Source organism: Lynx rufus, unplaced genomic scaffold (assembly GCF_022079265.1).
Source record: "Lynx rufus isolate CCGP_SWC_20201006 ecotype Redwood Valley unplaced genomic scaffold, mLynRuf1.p SCAF_56, whole genome shotgun sequence".
NCBI lineage: Eukaryota > Metazoa > Chordata > Mammalia > Carnivora > Felidae > Lynx > Lynx rufus.
The window spans coordinates 133,065-141,010 of NW_025814874.1; positions in this window are offsets into that span (position 1 = coordinate 133,065).

The following is a 7,946-nucleotide window of genomic DNA, read 5'->3' on the forward strand; positions in this document are numbered from 1 at the left end:
AGCTTAAGATATTCCCTGGGGATGTTAAACGGTCTGAAATGACTGGGAGAAAAATCTGCAAATCAACCAGCATAGAAGAAAATTACAAAAGTAAATAGCCCCTTAAATGAGCTTTAGCCAGTAGTCAGGAAGAATTTTTATTAACACTTTAAGAATATTAAATCCGAAGGGCGCCTGGGTGGCTCTGTCGAGCCAGTTGAGCGTCTGACTCTTGGTTTGAGTTCAGGTCATGATCTCCCAGTTCCTGGGATTGAGCCCCACGTCGGGCTCTGTGCTGACAATGCGGAGCCTGCTTGTGATGCTCTCCCTCTTTCTGCCCCTGCCCTGCTTGTGCTGTCTCTCAAAATAAACATTTAAAAAATATGTTAAATCTGAGACCTAAATCTTGATAGAGCTAATATAAAATACATTTTATCTCCATTACATGTAATGCTGGAGCAGTTTCTTTGGTGTGAACAAGTCCGATGATATGGTGTAACCTAGGGGGTGTCATTGGTTTTGTGGCATATTAACAACAGGATTTTCCTGTTGGCCTCCTGTTCAGAACTGGACTCATCAAAAACTCCTATGAGATACATATTTTAACATTTGCTGAGAAGTCTGTTGATCTGCCACCTGCAAGCTGAAGACCCAGGAGAGGCGGTGGTGGGGCCCTGCCTCCAAGGACCGGGAAGACGGCTGTTCCAGCTCAGCGTTTGGGCAGAGAGCGGATTCTTGTACCTTTTCTGTTCATGGCTTCAGCAGATTGGATCACGTCCATGCTGGGAAGGGCAGCCGGCTGTACTCAGTGTACCAGTGTAAATGCTAATCTCACCCAAAAGTCCCCACAGACACCCCAAAATACTTAGCAGAATATCTGGCACCCTGTGATCTAGCCAAGTTAATATAACATTAATCATTACAATTATATAAACTAGTTGTATTTTATTTTTTGTTTCAAAGGATGTCCCATTGATATTGGGATTCAACTTTCCACTATTTAAAATTATATAGATTTGTGTGCCTGGAACTTTGTATAAGATCCTCACCTCCAAAGTTTTCTGGGGAAGTTTTCCAAATTCATGATGTCTTTTTCTCACCTTCCGGTATGAATTATTTTAACCTAGTGATTCGCTGCACCTTGAATGTGGTCTCCTTTGAAGGCCTGTGTTTGAAGGAGGCTGCAGTTAATACTACCTTGTCCAGAATATGCTGGCACGTGGGTCCTTCCAGAGCTAACTCTAGTTGTTTGGGTGGCTTTTATAGATCATTTAACCACAATACCTTGCCTGAAAAAGGCAGCCTTTTAGCACTTTGGTAGATTAGAGTTTAATTTATAGTTAGCCAGGCTTTAAGTTTCTGGTGAAAAAGCTGCCATTACGTCAAGACTTCCCTTCATACGTCAGGTTCGCATTTCTGCCTGCTGCACAGAATGAGAGGGGGTTGAGAATCAGAAAATGTTAGGAATTGTGGGAAAACAGTGCTTATTACTCTTTGTATGTGTTAACTGTGACTTGATTTACACACACTGAATTGGAATGTTGTGTACATGTTTTTTATTTAATGATGAGAAAGGGCAGAAATATTTTTCCAAAGTCTGCTCAACGGAACTGCCCAGTGGGGTTGTCCTGGCTCAGAGCTAAGCCTGTGACCAGCAGGTGCCACTCATGCCTTCATGTGTCATACACAAGCATGTTTTCTCGAATTGCAGAGATTAAAAACAGGCTATGAGGCCGACTGCAAGCCTACTTGAAAGGAATATGGACAATTAGTGGAAAGTGTCCTTATTACCAAAATGGCTCAACTATTACCCCGATGGGTTTTTTGTTTTTTGTTTTTTTTTTTCCCTTGCCTTTCTGTACCTAATACCTAGAAGAGCCTTTCATGGCCAAGAGCATTCATTAACTTGCTTTCTGACTCTAGATGTCCTTTCCCTCTACTTGTGCCTTTCAGAGGGTGGGATCTCCTATATCAGAATTATGTAGAACACTGGGTAAAAACTAATTCCTGGGTGCACCCGAGACATACTTTCTTAAAAAAAAATTTTTTTTAATGTTTATTTTTGAGAGACAGAGCATGAGCAGGGGGAGGGGCAGAGGGAGAGGGAGACACAATCCAAAGCAGGCTTCAGGCTCTGAGCTGTCAGCAGAGCCCGATGCGGGGCTCGAACTCACGAACTGTGAGAACATGACCTGAGTCGAAGTCAGACGCTCAGCCGACTAAGCCACCCAGGCACCCCATAAGACATTTTCCTAGTCTCAGAGCTGGACCTGTATTTTTAAGTTAAATACCCGCAATTTTAAAAAACTCCCTTAACTCCTCTTCAGACACTTTCAGTCAGAAACAATCATAGGAGACATAGTAGAGGATTTATTATAGTATTTGACCTGTAAGTGCAATTAAGAGGAGGTAGATCTGGGCTGTGTGAGGTGCCGGAGCCTAAAATCCACGGTGCGGGCTGTTGGGGAGGGACAATGAGTGTGAAGTGGGGGACACAGGAACAGACTGGAACCTGCAAAATGGGGCCATGAGGACACTTGTGTCAGTCTCACTACCTTCAGATGTCCAACTTCAGTGATGGGGACAAGGGACTGGGCTAAACGCTCACCTGGCCCAGCAGCTGGGGAAAGCTAGAATGAGTCAGACAAGAGCTGATGGTGCTGAGCCCAGGTGCTGCCCAGGCCCCCGGAGGTGGACACAAAGCAGGATGGCCATTGCCTTACATCTCTCACCTGCCAGCCCTCCAGAGTTCCCAGCAGCAGGCTGCAGCTAAACTGGGAAGGAGCTTCAGGTTCCTTCCCAAGTTGTTGCTTCTACAGAGGAGGTGGCAGCTGTGTCCATGGACAATCTGGACTGTTGGGGGAGGCTGAAGGCAAGGTGAGCTGGAGGTACAGAACCTCCTCACAGCCTTGTGTTCTGCTCATTAGCTTGATTTCCACCAGAACAGAGGTTATGAAATGGTTTGAAGGGAGTTTCACCCACAGGATCACTGGGGTTTGTCTGTTAACATCCTGGGGCTTATTTTCTCTCTTAGATGGGGAAGCGCTCACAGTGTGTACAGTTTGGAGGTGGTGAGTCTGGGATGTCCAAAGAAGGGAGAGGCCCTGACTGTGCAGGCCATGATCCCCCTCTGAATGGGTGCCTAGTGTCTTCGTCCTGAAGATGCTTCACAGACATGTGCTTTCTTTTACCCTCCAGGAGGAGATCAGCTGTCCGTGTGGCTCTCCCTGGTCTGAGTGGCTCCTTGGAGTATGTAATCAACTTTGAAAAGTATTTTTCTGTAATGGGAAAACCTCCATTCAAAGCACAACATGGGGTGTGGATTGATATCCATGGGCTGATTTAGGAAGTATAGGTGATCTAGAGTGTGATCTCCTACCACTTTGTCCTCAAGCAGACCCACAACCTGTGCCTTTTCTGCAGTAAAGTTGGCTGTTGCCTTTTCTGCAGGGAGTTGGCTGTGGTCCAGGGAAGAGGTCGGACCCAGGTTCTTCAACGGAGATCCGATCTGCATCAGTCACTGTCTCAGGGGCCGCCAGATGGCAGTGTTGGCTTGCCCAGTCTAAGCCACCCTGCCATAGAAGATCTGATCTGCAAAGAAGCAGGTTGCTGGCCTGTGCTCTGCCAGTGCACAGACTTTGCTGAGTCTGTGGGATGAACCCAGCAAAACTGGTAGGAGTCTACTAAAAGGGATAAACCAGAAGGTTGGTAGGTAGTAAACTCTGCCGGAGGTCTTGTGTGTATATGGGAGGGGGAGGAATGTTTCAGGGAGAGAGAAGCGGGGAGAAGGGTTGTGGTTTGGAGAGACAAAAATCAAAACACAGAATTCCTCTGGAAACAGATTTATGGGGTGACTGGTGAAATTTATTATGATGACCAGGTGACTGGCTGCAGAAATGAGATTAAGACTCGGTATTCATTTCATTCTACTGATTTCTCACTCTCTGGGTTTTCTTTGTTTTCTGCCACCAGCGAGTCCTCTTGTGTCTTGTACTTCAGCAAATTCCTTTCAAATGAACATTGATGTTATGATGATCTAAGGACTCAAGTCTATAAATGCCATTGAAATTCTTGGTTGAGGATTTTGTAAGGATGCTGATAATAGAATTTTTCTACAAATTTTTCCACTTTGTCCTCAAGCAGACTTACAAGCTTGAGGAAGCTTGATCTTTGATTAGCAAAGTTCTAAGTTCAAAGTTCTAAGTTGCTTGCTTTGAGTAGTGTTCAACCACATCCCAAGAAAATGCAAGAGAAGACTTGCTTTTCTCACATTTAACTTAACGCCTTTGACTTAAAAGGAGTTGGTCTGTACTGCTTTCATTTAGGAGTAAATGTATTTTTCTTGTGTCTCACAGGTAATCCTGCCTTTTTTCTCTTTTGTTCAGAATAGAAAATACGTAAGTCCAAGAGAGACCTGCCCTAGAGATAAAAGGAAAGTCTGTAATTATTTTATTTTTTAAAAAATTTTTAATGTTTATTTATTTTTGAGAGAGAGAGAGAGAGAGAGTGAGCAGGGGTGGGGGAGGGATAGAAAGAGAGGGAGACACAACTCAAAGCAGGCTCCAGGCTCCACACTCTGCACCGTGCCCGACGTGGGGCTTGAACTCACGAGCTATGGGATCATGACCTGAGCCGAAGGCAGACGCTTAACTGACTGAGCTGCCCAGGTGCCCCAGAAAGTCTGTAATTATAATGACTGTATTTCCTTAACCAAAGTTTGAATCATGCTATAATGTAGAATCTGACCAAAGATTTGAATTCAGGGCTGTCTTTGAAATATTAACAGTTGTAATAGACTTGTTAGGAGTCCCTATTTAATTTTGTTTTTCTTTCTAAATATTTCTTTTTAATTATTTATGTAAAAAAATTTTTAATGTTTATTCATTTTTGAGAGAGAGAGAGTGAGCATCAGCGGGGAAGGGGCAGAGAGAGAGGGAGACACAGATCTGAAGCAGGCTCCAGGCTCTGAGCTTGAACTCACGAACTGCTAGATCATGACCTGAGCCAAAGTCGGATGCTTAACTGACTGAGCCACCCAGGCACCCCTATTTTTAATTATTTCAAAAACGAAAACTGGATTCTGATTTTGTTTATGTCCTTGACTCTCTCATATTGGCAGTTTTCATTTACTATTACAGTTGGTGGTTGAGAACCACAGGAGTGGCCTAGGAGGTAAGGACACTGCTGACCATCTGTGTAGTGCTGCTGCTTTCCCTGTCACTTACAATGTTAAGAAAAGTCATCTACAAACACGAAGATGTTGGTTAGCTTCTCAGGAAGCCATCCTGTTGGGCCTTACCAGCTCTGTTCTTACTGCTTCCTGAGAGCATTGCTATTTACGAATTCTCTAGAACCTTGTCAGGCATGGGGAAGACCTCCAGAAGACCTGCCAGCCATCTTGCTCCTGGACTCTGAGGCTCTGAAACCCGTACATGTCATAAAGTATTCCCCATTTGGGGTTTCCCTGTGAAGCTCCTCAGAACTTTTCCTGAAAGCTAATTACAGTGACTCTCGTGAGGCCAGCATTTCTGAGGGGAAGATGTGGGCCTAGAGAAAGGCACAGAGGACAAGAACAGAGAGCCAGGGAGACCCTGGGTAGCGTTGAGGAGCCCATGTGATTTGCAACAATCCTTTGTGTAGGCTCTCAAAAGAATATAAATCAGCACGGGGCCAGTATTGATATATTATGAGAGCACAGACACCAAAATAGGATTTTTCTAAGAAGTCAGAATTGGCTTATTTATGTTGTTTATTTAGGGGTGGGGTTAGGATATTTGTTCAGACACTCACTGTGTTCAATTTATCCATTATTTCAGCAGTAGTTTTCAAGATCCTACCGTGTCCCAGGCACTTTCTGTGTCCCATGGGGACATAGCTGTGAATAGGGATATGAAGTCCCTGCTCTCTTAAGGTAGAGCTCTCTTAAGTGTCTATGAGGAACACCAAAAGTGTGACGTAACAGAGTAGGCAGGTGTCTACTTGAGAGGGTTGTGGAGAAGGTGACATGTGAGCTGAGACTTGATAACAAGAACAAGCCAGGGATTTGAGAGTCTTGGGATGAGCTTGCAACACACATTTGTTTCCTAAACGCCAGCTGAGCACCATCTCTGTGCCAGGCCCTGGGGTCTAGCCCTGAACAGAATAGACTCCAATCTTCCTCTCAAGAAGCTTGTGTTTTAATGGGGAAAATGAGACAACCAACACAATAGAAAGTGTATCTTGCAGAGTTATAGTGTGTTGCAGTTACAAGGTGATGAGTGCTGGGGAGAAAAACAAAACAGGCAAAGGTCTTGCGGGGTCAGGGGGCAGTGCAGGTATCCGGGAAGGAGCTTCCTCCAGCTAAACAGAAAGGACACTCTACTTCTGATTCTTTCTGAGAAAGAAGCCATAGCTTGGTGATTCTTGTGTTGTGCCTCAGAAGGAGACTGAAGCCTTGACACTGAAGCCACTCCTTGGCACTGAAACCACGGCTTCTTACTGTGCCGTGCTGATAGCTGTCTTTGAGGAAAGGGCTAGAAGACGGTCTGTGTGGGACTCATCAATTAGCAGCTCCATTGCTGGTGGTGACATGTGGCACATCTGGGTAAATAAAAACCTGGTACAAGAGAGGGTGTTTTAGTTTCAAATTCCTTAAATAAGTTGGGAAATGGTTAGACAACTTATGAAATACTCATTACATGGGATATTATCCTGTCAGTAAAAGTGGTACCTATGAAGTCCTTGTATGTAACATGGCAGAATATTAGGGCAGAACACTAACTGAAAATCAACAGAATACGACATTGTTTGTGTGCCACAATTAGGACTATGTGGAAAAATGAAATCGTAATGCAGTAGAGAAAGCACCCCGATTAATACAATGGGATAGCCCAATATGGGTGGGTATCTTTATAGACCTCTGTAATCGACTTTTATTATTTATTTTTAATTTTAGGACAAAGCTTTGTAATTTAGAATTCTAAATTTAACAACTCCTCTTCCCATTTTTTGCAAGTAATTTCCACACCCACCCAAGGGCTCAAACTCATGACCGAGACTAAGAGTCCCATGGTCCACCTACCGAGCCAGCCAAGCACCCCACTCCTCTTCCCTTTTTGCCAAACTTCTCAAAATATTTTATTTTAGTCGTAGATGCAGTATAGTAATCAACTTAATAGGAAAAAAAATCTAGGTGGTAGCTTGGTTTGAGTTGGTGAAAAATCAGGTTGTTTGACATAGTATCTCACTTTGAACCAGCGATAATGAAATCGATAGATATACCTGATCATCTCCTAAGCAGTAAGAAATAAAGACTTGTTTTCATGAGCTGTGCCTCCATAAGCCGCAAGTATTTTCAGGCAGTGTGTGGGGCAAGATTGGGAGGAGGGTTGCTCACTTGCTCACTGCAAAGGGCTGGTGCTGCCTACTGCATGGGAAGACTGTTGGACAGCTAGATGGGGGCTTGGGCAGAAGAACAGTCTGATTTATCTGTTGGATTGTGGAACTGAAACCCCAGGCTTTTTAGACAGATGCGCACAAAGCCTCTGGGTTGTCTGGAGAAAACCACAGAAAATTCTGACTTTCCTTGAGTTTCATGAAGGTGAACGGAGTTTTAACCTTTATGCACATTACAAAATTCTAACAAGGCAAGTAATACTGAAGGGTGTAGAATTTCCCTCAGAAAAGACTGGTGTTAGGGAAAAATGACCAATGCCTTTCTTACTCCATTGGAAGCTTGGAATAATGTCACATTCCTTCTTACAGTTTTCACGAATTGGAGGGAAGCAATTACCAGGCAAAACTTATCAGGAAGTTTGGTGTAGGTTTGGAGGTATTTTTACTTTCATCCCTTTAATAAATTTACACTGTTCCATGTCCCTCGTAATTCTATAAGAAACATAATTTTGGAATTTTGCAGTAGATAAAACCTAAGTGGCTTTTCAGTGGCTCAAAATGTACAGCCAGTTTGGAGCGAGGCCCTCCTGATA